Raw genomic sequence first — 13518 nt, forward strand, 5'->3', positions numbered from 1 at the left:
TAGAGAAAGATGGCACCTATGGGTACCATGTCTGTTTTGACCTATTCATAACTCTTCCTTCATGCCTCTTGCAGCTGAGGCACTCGATTCACCAACCATCCTACTACAACGAGAGCCTCCTCTTCCGGCATGTGGATGCCCCTTCTTCCTTCTGCATCCTTACCTGCTGCCCCTCGTGAGCTTGGATAAACCGCCTCGCCACCACTACCACCCTATGCATCATCCCCCGCATGTTTTGCAAATTCTACAGATAATATCCTCGTAATCGGCCTCCTAGGGCTCAAATTCTCCACCATTCTCCCTCCACCCTCCTGCCTAATCACATCTTCAATGTCCATGATCTGGACAAAAATTAATATCCCTTCCCAGCCTCTCTTCACATCATCCTTGAAGCACATCTTGTAGAAGGTATCCCGTAAGAAAATGAGGAGATGAGGGAACGTCACTCGCGCATTCAATTTCTTCGACGTCATGAAAAAGTTAAAAGGTATTCTCCTGGAATTAGTCTCTGCAATACTTTCCTCACCTCTTCAATCGTGTGTCCTAGCTCTAGACCCCAAGCCATGAGGAGCAAGTAGATGTTTGCTTTGCACCTATAACGGTGACCGATGATAGCCACCTCTTCTGCTAAAACCAACTGAATTGATTTCAAGAGTAGAGGGTCTTTAGCGAGAAACATCTTCTCGAGCTTCTTTGGAGGAACAGGACCTCGAAAGGCTGACATCAGTTTGGAAGATTCCAAAGTGAAATTGGCTTCCATTTCTAAGATGTCTGAAGAGTTGCAGAGTTTTTCGATAAAACTAGATTTGAATTTGGTTTCACCAACTTGCCAGGTCTATTCATTACCAGTGCGGGCATTACGAAATTGGCATTTAATGCATGGCTCTCCACCATCGCCAACAATTTAGAGCATGTTGCAATAACTGCTCATTAACTCGCACTTGCGTAGGAAAAAAGCCAGCTTCTGACAAGGAATTTGAAATAAATGTCGTACCAACTTGGAAAAGCGTCTTAGTTTCATTTAACGATTTCATTTATGTCATTCTGACACCTCACCTCCCCTGGCTCGAGGCCACATGCTTCATTTGACAGCCCATCTACAATATTATTTCCCTCTCTTTTCACATGTCAGATGCAGTAATTATTGAACACTTTCAGTTTTTCACTTATAATATTTACATATTTGTTCAATTTCCAACACAGAGTATGTCCTTTAACCAAAGCCTGGACAACAATTTGAGAATCACCCTCCAGATGTAACTTTGTCACCTTCATATTTGCTGCTAAAGCAACTGCAAGTAAAGCTGCTTGAACTTCCGCCTCATTATTAGTGCCATCTTGAATCCTTCTAGCCCACTTACACATGATCTTTCCTTCATCATCACAAGCCACACATCCCGCTCTTGAGATCCCTGGGTTGCCTTTTGAAGCTCCATCAAAATTTATTTTCATCCACCCCTTCTCTGGTTTTGACCACTTTACTGTCTCTCTATCCAAACGGTCATTAACAGGATTAACCCTGGGAAACCCATGAACGGGTAATGCTTGTAAGCTTTATATTATATTAAATTTTATAATTATAACAAAATTTTCAAAGTGTTGCATTCATTATACTCTTGGATATTAGCTAATTGTAAAAAATGTTGATGCATGGTCATAATCATGGAAAATGTTAAGTATCCATCATTGTGAAAGACTAGAAAAGAAAGAAAAACTCTCAAGTACATGAGAAGACATTTATTACGATAATGTAGATTTTTATTTGAAAGAAAAAACTAATTCATATTTTCATGATAGTTGCATGTTTGTGTGCATTTTAATAGCATTCATTAGTTATTATATTTGGAACAAAATCTTTACATGTAAGTTTATAATCACGTTTAGATCAATGTAAAAATATTCAATGAAAATTCATTATTTTTATGAGTTTCTTGAGCATCTACTTAGTAGCTATAATTTTTTTATGGATTCTTTCATAACTATTTTATTGCATCATTATAGGATATGGGTATTTAGAAATAAATTATATGGTTTGCATAGGCATTAGATGCAAAATAATAAACACAACCCATGCAAGAAAAAGTGGATTGTCATCACTCCGTCTTGATCTATCTGCTTCAATAGGAAACTATAAGGATGCTTGCAAAGATTATAGAGATTGAATTTACACACATGAAAACTTATTGTACAAAATAAGTTATTTATGTTGCATATATACATAGACATAGACATATCTTGATACACATACACATACACATACACATATATTAGATTCTTGTCTATTGTATCTAAGCTATTTTTATATATATAATTTTTATTCCAATCTTGCATATTTTGGTAGGCATTGTAGCTAATAGCCCTTGTTTTATTTTTTAATTTAAATTGATTAATATTTATTTAAAAAATATAATAAGCATATTGGACTATATTAGTGGTTCAGTAACACATTTAATAAAGTAGTGCATATACTTGATCTAAACAAAAATATAATAATAGAAGTCAAATATAATATATAGTATTTTAGTTGGGAAAACCATTTTGAGTAGAGACCTCAAGAAAATGGAAAATTCCTAAAATATCACCAATTTTTTACAATGCTAGTAAATTTTTCAAAATTGATATTTTTCTTAATTAGAATATTATCGTGATCAACATGAAGATTGATCTCATCTAAAGTATTTCAATTAAAAATATATGATACTTGTTTGAGATTCTCCCCCTTTTGGATACTTTGCATAATAACCACTCTTAAATTATCAATTACGAATGCCAATGGTGCCCATTAATTTTTTGAATCAAGAAAATATTAATACTTGTAGCTTCTTTCTTTATCATTTTTCCTCATAATACTTAATTTTTTTTCACCCATTTCTCTCACAAATTATCAATTAAACATGATAAGAAAGATTCTTGATCACCATGACAATTATTATGAATCTGTGACATATTTTATATCATTCCAACTTACATATATAGCCATTATAGCCATATTTCTATTAAACTTTTGTTTTTATTGGATCTACAATAGCTAAAAAATAAAAGACGCAGCTAGTTCTGCCAAACACCGCCAAAATCTGTAATTTTCGACTTACCCTTATGTTCTCGCGTTTTTGAAGCCAAATTAGCTACCGCCCAAGCTTAGTCATCACAGGCATAATAACACCAACAAACCATAGTAGGGTCGCACCCTCCAAAGGCTTGATGATCTACGTATTCGCATACAGAATTGCACTCGCCATTCCTCCAAAACATGCATCCCCCATGAAATCCACCGCTCATTATTGAGCAGTACCCTGCTGGATCCTTATTCAGATGAGAGTCTTGTAATCATAAGTATCACCGTATTAGAAATCAGTTAGTAGTTAAAACAAATTATTTTTCCACAATTCATGATAGCTAATGTTATTGCTTCTGGTTTTGATTGTGTGTGATTTTTTGCATCAATGTTTGAGATCATACTTTATGATCCATCATCAGGATGAAAGAATGGTCAAGAATAAGAAAGATGATAGACCGCAAAATATAATCCGAAACATTGATACAAAACATCACACAGCCAAAACCAGAAGCAAGAACATCAATTAGTAGTTGTTCACAATATCAACAAATAAAACCATGTATTCATCTGAGAAAAGAAGGATAAATATTATCATTACCATTACGAGACGCAAAAGCAAGAGGAGCAGTGAGCGAGAGAAACATCAGAAACATGTAAATACCTTTCGCCATCTGAGAAATGAAAGCTACAGATGTATATAATGTTAATGAAAAAGATTAGTGCTTATATAGCTCCAACACCACCTCTTCTCCATCGTGTGTTCCGCACAGTTTTGCTTATATATTGTTATATTCAGACTTTTCTGCTACGGCAAATCCATTTTAAAGATCTTAAGCGCCCACATCTAATCACAATCACAATTGATAGAGGGAATACGGCGATTTTAAGCGCCAACATCTAAATGCGGTCAAAATTTATAGGGAAATACGGCGATTTTAATCTTCTCCTTCGTGTGTTCCAATCAATTTTTTTTGTTTGTTGTTCTAATCAGCTAATTTAGAGATCCTCTTGGAGTTCTTAAATATAAAATTATTTTTCAGCGTTAATATCATAGGGCATAAACCTGGAACCTACTTTTGGGTGGTGGTCTATTTGGCGTTTCAAAAAAAATGTGGTCCCACAAATTACAATGGTTGTAGTAGGGTAGAGGATTTAGTAGTCGTGGACCCTCTAGCTTTGTGTTTCTAAAATCTTACGTAGAAATTTCAAATTACTTTCAATTGTTTACAACAACTTATTTGGCAAGTCCCCTTCTTATAACTAAGGTTTCAGGGCCACACCATCAATTATGGTGCCATATTAGCATGCTTTTTGCCAAGGTGTCCAAAACAACCCAAAAAAAAAGTGAGAGCAATAGTCATGCAAAATAGGCCGCTATACTTGTGCAACTGATGTGGCATCACATGATTGGTTGCTTTTTACAACTAATGGTACATTTCGTAGCAATACCAAGTTTAAAGTCACAACTATTGGTACAATGTATTGTAATTCTTAATATATAAACACACAAAAATTGATATTTTATGTTTCAAACAATAGTTTTTATTTGTACTATTATTGGAGCAAAAAATATCAACAACCCTCACAACAATTGTTGTGTAGTGCATGTTATTATAATTTGAATACATCATTTTATCCTATATTATAATCTTTATAGTTCATGGGTGATATTTATTTAGGCATTTTATAAAGTATATATTTTTATTTTATAAACATGTATCTAACAAGGTCTATTAATGGGCCTAGTCGGATCAATTTGGGTGAAATTCAGAGATCTTGTGTGAAATGGATTGCTCCTCAATAGGGTTGGTATAAAGCAAATTTTGATAGAGCCTCCAAAGGCAATCCAAGAATGTCAGGGGTAGGGTTTGTAATAAGGGATTGGATGGGTAATATTTTGGAGATGGGAGCAAAACATTGTCCGCAGGAATGAACATTGTTGTAGAGGCATAAGCGGCTATGCTAGCAATACAGTGGTGGTGGGGGGGGGGGAAACTGGGAGTTCAAAATTTATATTTAGAAGGAGATTCTCTTATAATAGTAAATGTAATTGTGAAAGGTGAGGCTCAAGCATGACACTGAGGAATAAATACATTTTTACTATTTTAAATGGACTAAAATCATTAATTTTTGCATCACCCATGTACGAAGGGAAGGGAATGAGGTGGTTGATGTCCTCTCAAAGTGGGCATTATCTTTTCATGATGAGAACGAAATATATGTTGAAGACTTTCTTGATCCCTCAAATGATGATGTCGAAGGGTGGCAGTAAACCGTCACATGAATTGATAATTATGATTTAGGAGGGTTGAATGTGCTGGGAAAGGTAATATGTTTCGCTATCTAAAGGTGGCAAGGTTTGATTTGGGGTTGATTCAAGGTTGTTGGTGGCAAGGTGTCTGTGCAAATGGAGGCCACCTTCACACTTTACACATTATGTCAACAACTGGCCTTTGTGGGGGATATCTATACGAAGAGGATGAAGTGTGTATTCAAGCATGAGGATGAAGCTTTCCTACAAATAATGGAGCTTCTGTTCGGTGATTGTTTCTTGCGTACAATGCATAAATACATAACTGTAATGTGGCCAATGTGTATTGGTGGATGAAATATGTGTGAATGAGAGATCAAGAGGAAAACTACCCTTTCCCTCCAAGGAGAGATGAGAGTTTCACTACGGATTTCCCTTCAAACACTTTTCACCTATTACATTGGAAGAGGAGAGGAGAATTCACTAGATTCAACCTTCAAAGAAGAAGATAGAATTTTGAGTGAAATGAGAATGATAAGCTAATTCCCTCTTCCTATTTGAATTGAAAAGAAATTGATTGAATTATGTAGTGCAAAAGTGACAAAGAACTGATTATAACTTGAGATTAGAATATGGGATGAAGTTGTCCACCTGGATTTGGCAGTAATATGTCGAGACGAAGTTGCCCTATGAATTTGAGGAAAAGTTGCCCGGACCGTGGCGGGAATGTACACGGTCCTCCAAAAAATCCACAAAACGAAAAATGGTTTTTCCGCCTCTACAAATGGAGCATGAATTCGAAAGTATAGTTGCACACCTACAACCTACACACAAAAAAGAGAGGAAAATGGGTTGAGATTGGGGGTTTGCCTTTAGGTCAAACCCCAGTTTTGGAATTAACCAAGTAATGAAAGAAAGTACTTGCAAGTGAATGTAAATGAAAGACTTAAATGTAAATCACCTCAAGGGAGGTTGTGATAGCAATGTTGATAGAAATTCTTGTGTGGAATTGAATGTTGGAATCAATTTCCTCTTCAATGGTTGAATCCTTGACTTAAATGCAACACCTAGCCTTGAAGGGAGACTTGAGAATGCTCAATGTTGGAAAGGAATGCTTGAATGTTCTTGAACGCTTGATCTCATGTAAACTTCCCACTCATCCCACTTATGCAAATGAGAGGACAAATGCAACTTTAATATATGTCAATTAGGGTTAATGAAGCTGATTTTCATCACAAGCTAACATTGGGGAAGTTTTCCCGCTCACTGCACAACCTACAATGCATGCTTAGGAAAGGTCCTGCCCAAAAATAGGGCAGGGACAGGCGTGCCATGCCCTTGTCCTGGGAGGACAAGGGCGCCATGCCCCTATCCTAGGGGGGAGAGGAGCGCCACACCCCTGTCCTACCCCTTTCTCTAGGGAAGAGTGCAGACAGGGTGATGCAGAGGCCAAGGAAGAAGAAGATTCTGAGGGTTGAGCAGTCTCCGGTCTCCGATCAGGCTAGAGGATTCGATCTTGCATGCGTGGGGACCTTAATGCGGTCAAAAATTGCAAGGGTCACAATTTTATGATACTGCATTTAGCCCCCACTTTAGCAGGAGTATGAGCGTACGCCAATACTGCTAGTAAAGTACAAGGAAACAAGATTGAAAGAATTTTACCACATCAAGGAGGCAAGATGCTCCAAGCCCCCAGTGGACCTAGGATCTTACAAATTCGATTGACAAAGTAAAAGGGAAGAGTGAGAAGGGGAGAACCAAGACTGCAAGTAGCAAAGTTCCCCTCACTATATGAGTCATGAAAGCAAGGATACTAAAGATTACAAAGCAAAACAAAGTTCACTAAGTAATTCTAAGTATCAAGAAGGAAAATATGAGCCGAGTGTATACCCCCACGTTAAAGCGATTACTTTAAGGTAGGATACACTCAAGAGAGAGAGAAGAGAGGAAGCACGTTATCACAATGATTTAGCTCCCAATCGAGGAATAAATCCAAGGATAATGAACACAAAACATGAGGTACGAGGTAGTTTCTCTTTCCTTGGGGTCAGTATGTTGTATGATAACTCATGTATATCATGTATGTATATGTGCATATATTAATCGTCATTCCCCAAAGAAGGACACTACCTTAGAAGAAAGGGAAGAGAGGATGTCTTTTGAGTCAACATGAAAGAGACCAAGAAAAGATCTCAATGCTTTGCATCATCCCCAAGTAGACATTAAGGGAACAAAAGAAGAACATGGATACACATAGAGGAATGGTCACAAAAGAGCAAGAAAAGAGAGAGAGAGAAGACCTACAATGCTAATATTGCTAATCTAGCATGACATCTGACTCCCGATCTTGCTGATGACTATTTCGAGAAGGCGAGAAACACGCCAGAGGAGCGACATCGAATACAACATATAGAGCTATCACAAGATCCAAACAAGGACTATGCTCATGTTGTAAGCCACTTTGTTCGATTCTAGGGCTAGGATTAGGGTTTGTGAAAATTCAGTTGATAAATGCTTGTCCACATCAACATATTCATACTCACTATTAGAATCATTAGGAGTTGTATTGCCATTATGAATAACATTTTCACCCATTTCTTCATCAAAGTTTGGAGAAAGAGGAGCAAGAACACGAATAGGAGTAAAACCATCACATGTTTTGTGTAACTTATGATTTGGAGATGTAGGTTGAACATCTTTCTTGGGAGAAAAGGGAATCATGTTAATTGTCAGAGTCCGAGGATATTGAGTATTTTGAGGGATAGCTTCACGAGCTCGAACATGGCGTCTTCATTGGCATTCTCTCGCATAACGATTTCGTCGAGTCTTAGTGGAAGGCTGAGAAGGAGGAGGAATAGTTGAAAAAGTAGGAATGTTTCTCTTCTTGATAGTTAAAGGTTTAGGTTGAGGCCTTTTTGGTTGAACAAGAGGAGAAGCAGGCCTGTTCTTTCGATAAGAGGAAGGAGGTGGAACTACGACATAGAAAGGAGGAATGGTAGGTGTAGGAAGAAGACCGGGTCCACCATGACGAGGAGGTATAGGTCTGATGGACTTGAAAAGCACTAAGAGGGGGGGGGGTGAATCAATGACACCAAATAAAACACTACTTCAAACACTAACTGGTAGATGAACGTAACAAAGCTTTTAAACATAATGCATGCAATAAAAAATGATATAACAACATCCACAAAAAGTAAAGCATCCACCATAACACAAGTGTTTATATGTGGAAAACCCAAATAGGTAAAAACCACGGTGAGATGGAACTCACAAGTTAATTATCTGCAGTAATAGATAACTGACCGATTAAGGTCTACAGAGTGCTCTTCTAGGAGCGAATCTTAATTGAGATCCCAAAGCTTAATTAGAAGCTTATACCCTGCTAAGAGTAGTACCCTGTTAGGAGTAACCTCATTGGAGGATTTAAGAATCCAAACTAATGGATCACCTTGTTAGAGGATCTATACATTGAAGCTTGTTAGAGCTTACCCGGTTAAGGGATTTGATTATGTTGTAATAGTTAGAAAGCAACAAGAATGGTTTGATCTGTTCTGAGTAGCACAATACTTGCTTGATCAGATCCTTCTAAGTACATTTAACACTACTCTTCAACACACTCTTCATCTTAACGCTTATCGCTCTTCAACAAAAACTTTCGCTCTTCATGCATACCATCATTTACATAACATCTCTCTCAAATGATTCACTAAGATGTCTTTAAATAGACATTCAAATCTTATGTCGGCCAAAGGAAATCATGACATAATTTCCTAGGTGCAGCGTATCTGGACAAGTGATCATAACTCATCACAAAAATTACCGCCAAGTAGTTGGTGTTGGTAACTCATCACAAAAATCAACAAATATTGGTTGAAACAATTAATACCGATTTGAATAAAACATATGAACCGTTGTCCTTGAGTCTCCGTTTGATCTCCATCTTGATCTTCATCTTGATGCCGACTTAGTATAACCATAGGTTGTCTCTTATGCACATACCGGTTGACATAAAGTACCGATTAGAGATAAACCTCTAACATACCGGTTGACAGTGTAAACAATTGAAGTTACACCGGTAGTCAATATAATCATGTGTGTGTGAGAGTGTTTCATCAATGACAACAAGTGATGAATTCATTACAATCATCATCAAGCCAACATAGGTCTAACCTTAGGAAGAATATTGTTGTTCTTCTTAGGAGAAGGTATAGTCACATCCATAGGAATAGGTTGACAATCTTCCTTAGGAGGGAGATTAATTCTATCCGTGAGGGGAAGAACTTCATCTTGAAGAATAATAGGAATGTCAAGTGTTGGGGATCTAGGTTGACTTAAGGATAAGATCATATCTTTCTTCCATTTTTGATAAGATTGAAAAAGAGCATCACTCCTTGATGAAAGAGATTGAAATTGTTTAGGCCAAAAGAAATCAATAGGAACACCGGGGCTTCTGTCGGATGGACAAAATAAGCTATGGTTCATGATTATGGTTTCTCCATTGTGAGGAGATTACAAACTTGTGGATTGGAGAAGCAATAGACTTAATGGAAGATAGCCAAGGATAGACCAACTTCACATGGAATTTCTTAAAAGAGGGTATGATAACAAAGTCAACATCCATGGATTTAGTATGAACTTCAACAGGGAGGGTGATAGAGCCAATGGTAGGACAAAATAATCCATCAAATAACTTCACAACCACATTAGAAGCATCATATATTGGTTTATGCAATCGTAAAGTGAAAAGATACTCTTTAGTTATGACATTAACCATGCAAGAGGGATCAATAAGGGCACCACGACAAGGGATATTATTAACCTTTGCAACTATGTATAAAGGGCCATCGGGTGCTCTAATGGTCTCGCTAGGGTCAAATGTAATACAAGGATCCTTAGGCGTATCTTGTGTTTTTACCATATTAACCAAGTTCAGAGCCACAGAGGTGAATTCTTCAGAAGAGAAAGAATTAGGCACAATCTCAATAATGTTAGAGGTATGAGAAGGCAAGGGATCAGTGAAAATCTTAAGATTTTGATTAGGAGGAGATATTGATTTATTCCCTTTATCATTCACACCTCCCACATATATAGTATTATTATCAATCAAGTCTTGAATCTTATTCTTCAATGCGAAACATTTCTCAGTATCATGACCAGGCTGACGATGAAATTGACAAAATGAATTGTTATCAAAATAAGGGGATGCAAGTTTAGAAGGATCAATTGATTTTATAGGAGGAAGTTTGATAACATTTATGTGCAACAACTGAGACATAATACTTTGTAAAGATTCATTCAAAGAAGTAAATTATTGTTCTCTTTGGAAAAATTTAGAAATAGGAGGCACACCTGTTGTAGCATTCACATTGTGGTTGTTGATTGTATTATTGAACTTGATGAAGCTTTTTGTTGGTTTGAACTTTGCAAATGGTTGTTGAACACTCTCCCCCTTATCACTCAGAGCCATAAGAGTGGATTGCTCCATTTGACTGACAACCAGTTGATAATTGTGGAGTGTTGTGCACAACTGCGGAAAGGAAGTAAACTCAGACAAAAGAAGCTTTTCCCCGATATCTTTTTGTAAATTAGAAATGAAAATTCTTTGAATATCATTATCAAGTACATGAAAACAAATTTGAGCACACAAATGCTTTTATCAACCAATGAAATCAGTCACTTTTTTTTTAACACCTTGTTTACAATGCATTAAATCAGTCAAAGTGATTTTAGGACCAATGTTGTTTTGAAATTGTTGGATGAAAGTATTTGCCAGTTGTTGAAAGGAAGTGATAGAATAAGAAAGCAAAGAGAAATACCATTGTAAAGCCTTATCTCTTAGTGTTCTTGTAAACAATTTGGCAAGCAATCTTTGATCATAAGCAAAATTGGTACTCAAGGTTTGAAATGTTTTGACATGCATAAGAGGATCACCTTTTCCATTATAGAGTTCTAATTGAGGGATCTCAACATGTTTAGGTGAAACGACTTTAACAATATCAAGAGAAAGTGGGCTCGCAACATCAAAGGTGGGCACACTAAACTTGGATTGACTCATAGAAGCAATTTGTTGTTGTAAGGAAGACACGGTTTCAACAAGATTGTTAATTGTCACTTCGGTAGAAGAATTGATATTAGACATAGTTTATTGAGAAGGTGGTGTGATATTATTGAAATAAGGCATGGACTGAGAATAAGGTGGTGGGACATTATGATAAGTAGGCATAGGTGATGATTGGGTAGGAAAAGGGACACTTAAAGGAGGAACAAAGTTGTTAAAGGAATTGCCCCCTTGTGTCACATTGATTGGTTGAGGAATAATAGGAATACTTATGGAAGACACAGGTAAAGATGGAGGATTAAATGAAGAAGAGGGATTTTCCCGATGACCAATTGTTGTAGGAATGAAATTTTGAGTTGAAGTAGCCATGATGTTGGAGGTAAAAGTAGGAATACTAGTCATAAGAGTAATCAAAGGAATTGAAGGATTGACTTGTGTTGAAGGTTGTGAATAACCCAGGGTTTCAGCACAACTCTTGATAGGCATGACATTAGAATCAATAATGTGTGCAATGCCACACAATATATCAATTTCATTCTTATCACTTTGAATCATGCGCTTAAGGCCTTCAATTAATGGAAGAGATTCACTATCAGGATATTCTTGGGACATCCATTATTGAAAATTATCAAATTGATTGTCCAATGTGGAAAGTTGATCAATACAGACCCTAGTTAAAGCTTCTTCTTCATCACGGGATTCATCAATGGGGTGAATAGGCACATGATTAAGATGAGAATAATTAGTATGATCCTCATTAAAGAAGTCATCCAGATTAGGCTCCATCTCCTCAATAATTAAACCTTTGGAGGCCTGAATTGTAATGCTTCGTCTAACAGGGATATGATAGGTAGGACTAATAGTGGTAAAACTCATGCACTGGAGGGAAATTTTGAATTTTGAATTTTGGAACAAAGCTTACAAAATTGATTAATGCAAAATTTAAGAAAATACTGATTAAACAATTTGAACTTTGTTGGAAGAAGAGGATGACACAATTTCCAAAAATGAAAGGAAATTGGAATTTTATAATTAGGGCCAAGGGAATATCACTTAATTTTAAAATCAGGACAGACTATAATTAACCTCTTAATTTTAAAATTTTTCTTGAAATTTGAAATGTTGAATTTTGGAGGTATTTCTGATTCTAGAGGGATTAAAAATCGACAAAATAAATCAATCTTCTAGATTTAGGCTATTAAATATAGTCATAACAGTCTCTCGAAATTTCGGGAAAAAAGCCGAGGACCGTGTCGGGAACGCACATGGTCCGACCAACTTTTTTCATAATTTTCAGGGATGAATATTACGATGATTTCAAAGCTGACCCCAAAAAATTGACGAATTTTACAACCTCTAGATGGGTGAAATTAAGGTTCAAATGTAAAAATAGGACCCTATTAGGGTTTTGAAGAAAAAGAGGAATTGAATTGCAAATTTGAAAAAGGTCAAACCCAATGGATAGGGACACCTTGAAAAATGTTTAGAAATCTGAATTTGAATGAAATTGGTTTGAAATTTGCACAAAATCCAATTAAATTTGAAAATTAGGGTTTTATGACCTAACCACTTAATTTTGAAATTTGAATTTTGGGAAAAAGGAGGGAAATGAAAAATTTGAATTGTAGGAATGAAAACAAGTCTGAGAACAATCAAAAATCTGAAAATTAAATGGAAATCCAAGTTTTGCACAAGTTCAAGATGATTTTTGAAAATTAGGGTTTTAACAAGTAACCACTTAATTTTGTAAATTTGATTTGCAAATTGAACAAGACAATGAGGAAATTGAATTTGATAAACAAAACAGTTTTTTAGATCTAAGATAACCACAAACAATTTTTACAAATCACAAGTTCAATTTTAATTTAAAAAACTAGGGTTTTTAATGATTTAACCACTAAGTTTGCAGAAATTTGAAACTTGCAAATGAAAAATATGCAATTTTATTCAAAGGAAAGCATGCAAGACATCGGTTTCACCAAAATGTAATGTGGCCAATGTGTATTGGTGGGTGAAACATGTGTGAATGAGAGATCAAGAGGAAAACTACCCTTTCCCTCCAAGGAGAGATGAGAGTTTCACTATGGATTTCCCTTCAAACACTTTTCACATATTACATTGGAAGAGGAGAGGAGAATTCACTAGATTAAA

Source organism: Cryptomeria japonica, chromosome 4 (genome assembly GCF_030272615.1).
Source record: "Cryptomeria japonica chromosome 4, Sugi_1.0, whole genome shotgun sequence".
NCBI lineage: Eukaryota > Viridiplantae > Streptophyta > Pinopsida > Cupressales > Cupressaceae > Cryptomeria > Cryptomeria japonica.